Raw genomic sequence first — 5,807 nt, 5'->3', positions numbered from 1 at the left:
GGTAAGATTATGAGCTTTAATAAGTAAAATTATCCCAACTACAATGACAGACAACAAATATTACATTTATAGTTTTACAACTAAAACCGTTTTTGACGCCGCCACCGCAGTTTGTCCCTCATGAGCCTTCATAGACAAGATGGCGGTGCAAGATGGCAGCTGTCTGTAGTGGCGACCCGCGACCATGGAGATATAAACAGATTTTATAAGGTAAAAATAATAAAACAAGGTCTTTGTCTGCAATGATTAGACATGTTTTTTATTATTATCATTAGTGATTATCTCAATTTCAGATAAAAGAATTGACAAAATCCTACATACTGTGTCTTTAAGTCAGTATTACTGTTGGTGACTAGTTGGTGAACAACCTTCATGAAGAAGTCTTTAAAATGTTGTTTATGTTGCACAACTAAATGTGTAGATGTGAGTATGTGTTTTCAGTTTACTAACATGAAACTGTGTGACCTCTAACTGATGAGCAGAGCAGCCAAAATGCCAGCCAACCTCCCTCATCTTTAATGAAAAATGTCCTCCTTTGCTATCTCACCTAGCACAATTACATCTGCCCCGACAGTCCATCAGACTCCAGTGACATGTCCATTTATCTCCACAAAGACTGATGACACCTGATAGTGCCAGGCTGCTTCTTCTTGACTCCTCAGACCCCGGTGATGATTTTTACATTTCTACACTTTGAGATGGCCTGCACCCTGTTCTTGGTGAATAAACACCACCCACTCGCTGTCTCTTTGCTGTCTTCATGCTCCTCTCGCTGACTGCTCTTGTGGCAGTGCAGTAATGAACAATCATGTCTGTGCCCCACAGATAGCCTGGTCTCAGATTTCCCATAATCATCCTCTGAGTTCAGCCTATTATTTTGCTGTGTCAGGGTTCCGCACTAATTCATGTTTTGGGTCTGAGCCAATGCAATTTGTAGGGCACATAGATGCTACCAGTCAGAACAGAGTTATGCTAATTTGTTTCCTCCTAGTTGTTTTAATGTCTGTTCTCAAGAGTCTCATTTGCTGATGCAGCTCAGGGTTTGTAAGAATAAAGGTTGTCAGTAAGAGAGTTTGCACCACACTGACTTTTTTAATGTGTTTTTTTTTGCTCTTTTTTATTTCCTGGTGTGCTCTGGGGGACATGTTTGGCCTGATGATGCAGCGTTCTGAGGACAGAAACTTTGTGTTCCAGTGGGTGGTGGAAGTCAAACTGAAGGTACTGATCTGTGTGGGTTTGTTTCTTGTAACCTCAATGTTGAGGCTTCCATCTTTTTCCAGGATCAGCAAAAAAGTCCAACAAAGACAGCTTGTTGTTGTCAGCATCTCTTTGGAAAACTTAATGTGTTTGGTGAATGCTTTTATTTCCTTAGCTTGGACTTTGATGGTGGCGTCATCCACATATTTGAACCAGGGGCTTGGTCTTCACTTTCTCATTTCCATGCCTCCTTTCCTCTGCCTCCATGTAGAGATCAGCCATGATCTGTGACACTGGAGATCCAGTGGCACAACCATGTTTCTGTCTGTAAAATCTGTCTTAATATTTGAAATAAGTTGTGGGAAAACAAAAGTCAAACAGGGTACAGATCTGGTCCCTGATGAAATTTTCTGACAGTTTCCACGTCTGATGTTGGGATACAAGTGAAAGATAAAGTGACTTAAAATGAAAGGAGGGGGAAACCGTCAACACCCATAAACAATTGTAGGGGTCACCTCGAGAGATATTATCAAGGAAACTGTCCTGGACCTCAGTCCTCTGATGGGCCTTTAAAGGGACAAAAACTCTGTTCCACTTAGAACTGAATCTAGGCCACCTCAGGTCGCCTTAACCCTTCAAAGAGACATTCTCTTCCTTCTAAATCAGATAATAAACAGAAGAATCTTCTTATTATTGCATTTATTGTTCTCTTAACTGAAGGTTATTAYGCATTTTGACAATCAGAGAATGTTTATCAAAGTTACAGGAGAAGAGAGGACAGATCTCTTTCCTCCCTCAGTATGATTTCAGCTATGTGTGGATTTTCTGTGGAAAAAAATCTTATTTAACTAAAATAATCTTTATGGTTTAAAGTTGATGAAATATCAATGTTTTACTTGTCTGAATCATATTTGCAAATGTTTTTGAACTTGAAGCAATTCATTTTCCTTTCAGTTATGTTTTGAAGACTCCTCATCAGATGATAATTAATATACAGTAGGTCATGAAATGTTTTGTTGTGAACCACACAGCGCAACAATCTTTGTTTAGTTTCCAGAGGCAAGGCAAATCTCTGAAACTAACCTTTCCTTGATAACTCTTTTTCTAATCTAACCTTCCAGAGGGCGGAACTTAGATTCTCTAAGCTTCTTAGTAACTAACAGTTTCTGCCCGGACGGCAGTAAGTGATGGACCGCCATYAGTCACTCTGACAGCTAGAMTCTCTGAGTCAAGAGCTAAAGCTGTGACAGGTTTACCTCCATCGCCAATGAGGAAACCTGACAGCCTGGATGACCAACGCCTGGTCGACCCACTTCAGAAAGCCTTCTAGACGTAAGTTTTATTTTGAAGCCTGGGTTCTTCGCCTATTTTCTATGGCTTGACGTGGACAAAGCGAGTAGACCTACATGCCTGGGTAACTCTGGTGAAAAGTCCTGAGCGGATTTTCTCAGCAGAAGCCCCAAATTACCTGGACAGGTGACCGAACATCATCTAAATGTAAAAATGCTGGCTGTGTGAGACGTCGATGTCTGACTGAAGCCGAGCAGAAAACGCTTCGCCCTTCTGGTTAAAACCCACATTATTTAAGATAAAAGTGTAGGAAAAGCTAACATCCTACTTCCTCCTTTTTCTTAAAGTCTTCTTTGCCAACCCTAAGATAATTGCCTCAAACTGTCTGGCATTAACATCAAAGCTTGACATTTGTGTTCTATTTAAGTGTTTGTTGACCATTTAAGAAACTGGAAGCTTTTGTTATTGTCGGCTCTAAACTTTTATAGGAAACTGATTGCCACAATCAAGTGTACTTAGTGATTCTGTATGATTTGTAAAATAAATGATCGCATTATTTATGGATCAAATCAACATTCACTGACTGACAGTCACTTTTTGTGTGTCCATTCAGTTTTGCACCAGAGGAATGTTTACCCAAAATAAAAGTGATCCTTGCTAAATAAATTACTCTTATAACTTTGTTATAAGAAGTGTAAGACTGAACTCTTACACAACCTTCCCTGTGAAGGTTGTTTGACTTTTTTGTTGAACTGAATGTGTAAGATTATTTATCTTGTTAGCCTTGAAATTCGACTCAATTTAAGAGAAAAAACTATGCCAATGGAGTAAGAGAATTTTACTTGGTAAGATTCTTGAAATACTTGATTTGACCCAGATTTTTCCCATTTCAAGAATCTTACCAAGTAAAATGTCTTACTCCAATGGCAGAAAATTTTTCACTTAATTTGAGTCAAATTTCCAGGCTAACACGATAAATAATCTTACTCTGAAAACAAGATTATTAACCTTATGCATGTTCTTGTTTGGTAAGTCAGTGTCAAAACAAGATCAAAAAGACTTTTTGGCTGGATATAAGATTTTAATACTTAGTTAGATGGACAGTTATTGCAGTGTAGGAGCTGAGAATCAATCCCAATGTAAGAATATTCGTGTTCAAAGACTGAAGTCAGTAGAAAACCACCAATGTTAAATAATATGATTGTTGGACGAGATAAAACCATACAAAACCAGAATTCTGGTAGTGAGGATTTATTGCCATTCGGATCTGACAGGAAACCACACACTGCCGGTCAACCTGGAAATCGATCCATTTATACAGAGTCTTCAATGCCTGTGTTCGCCCCCTACTGACCTACGGCTGAATCACAGGCATTCATACACAATTCTTCCCTGATGTTTCCATAACGGATAAATATGTGTTGTTATAGATATTTCGGACATGTAACTAATCTATATCAATCAACACATTATAGATTAATCATTATGAAAAGGAAAACCTAAAAATATAGTGTTGTGCTTTTAACATCAGTACTAATCTGTAAAAACTATAAATTTCTTCAMCAACATAAACTCTAACTGATCCAATGACAGTTGTTCATAACACATTACCTATTAAAATAAACTTTTAGCAAAAAATCTCAGGAAGTACTGGACAGATTTTATTGAAACCTAAAATAATAATAATAATTGGATGTCAGGGGCGGATCTAGGATTTTTCTGAGTCAGGGGCCATCAAGGGGTCACAATATTCATAGAGGGGCCAAGTCTTTGTTCAGCATCCTTTCTCATAAATTCCCAGTGCATTTTACACTTCAAACACTTGTAATGTATTAATTTTTTTAAAAAAGGTACCACTTTACAATAAGGCCCCCCTTATAGATGGCTTTTAAAGAGTTTATAGATAGGTTATTAATTAATCTGTAAACACTTAAAAAATTATTATTAAGTGTTTATTATACAATAATTAAGGACGAGAAGACATAAAATTTTCCAGTTTCATTTATTGATTTATGAAGTGTAAACTTTACAAATGAATTAATAACCTATCTATAAACTCTTTATAAGCCATCTATGAGGGGAGCCTAAAGTGGTACCAAAAATCTTGCACAGTAAATAGTCCTTTGCATTTTTTCATACATTTTACAGAACATAGATAAAATATTTTCAAACACACATGTGAGGAAATCCAGCCGTCATTTGTCAGTTGAAATACTTTTTTGCTGGATTGTTCACATTTTAAGAAGAGAATAAGAATTCTGTCAGCTTGATTCATTCTGGACTTTAACATTTGACTCGTTAGCGCCTCTAGTGTTTGAACATAGAACTGCATCCACCATTATCACTCCCAGGTAAAGGACAGGTGAGTGACAGGACAGGGACACTTCAGGGGGCCAATCAGATTTCGGCTGGGGCCAATGCCCCTGTGGCCCCGCCCCTAGAACCGCCCCTGTTGGATGTATCTCTCTCACTGAACATTTTTTTTTTATAATTCTGTACAGGGCTGGCCTAGTCCAGCTGCTAGTCACCTGCCTGCTGGAATAGGAGAACATGTAAAAACTGCAAGTCAGGGAATTGAACCCAGGACCTTCTTGCTGTGAGGCAACAATACAAGTTATTAAGTCATTCATCCTGCTGCACTCCAACTATCCAAATACTCTGTAGAGTTTAGAAAAAATGTTGAAAGAATGTGAGATCACCTGAGGTTGTGTCATCTTACACAGAATGCAGATGCAAAAGCATTGTTATCTCTTTCTTTTGTGCGTCAGATAATAGACTAATTAAAGTTCTCATTGAGACCAAAGCCCAGTAAAGCTGGTGTTTGCCTGCGCGCAGTGAAATCAGCAGAGGCTGATTCAGCAGCTTGAGCTGCAGCCGGAGGCTCACATGATTCTTTATCAGCTGTGGTTCTGCAGATACGGCAGGAAGTTCTGCACAAAAATACAAATCACAAGTCAAATGAAAGACAGAAAAAAAACTTATTTTACAAGAAAATAATTTCAAACAATAATAATCTTCAAGTAACAAAAATAAAACTTCAAGTCATTCACGAACAACAGCTTGTATGAAAACACATTATAAAATTTCATATTTCTTTAAAGGGATCCCTGATTAGTTGTAACATTAGACTTTGTTTCATAAACATATATTTTAACCGTAAAATAAAGACTGTAAAAATACTRTAGAATGTTTAGTTTTTATCATTTTAAAAATATATTTTAACAGGGACGGAGCCATTTTATTCACACACAAAGCATTCTGGGTAAATGATGACGTGGATAGGTCCTCGGTGCGAGGCTGCTAGCGAGCTATATCCACCC

The sequence above is a fragment of the Austrofundulus limnaeus genome, unplaced genomic scaffold, assembly GCF_001266775.1.
Source record: "Austrofundulus limnaeus strain Quisiro unplaced genomic scaffold, Austrofundulus_limnaeus-1.0 Scaffold1631, whole genome shotgun sequence".
Classification (NCBI taxonomy): Eukaryota; Metazoa; Chordata; class Actinopteri; order Cyprinodontiformes; family Rivulidae; genus Austrofundulus; species Austrofundulus limnaeus.
The sequence above is the reverse complement of the archived record's forward strand: the minus strand, read 5'-3'. Positions refer to the sequence as shown.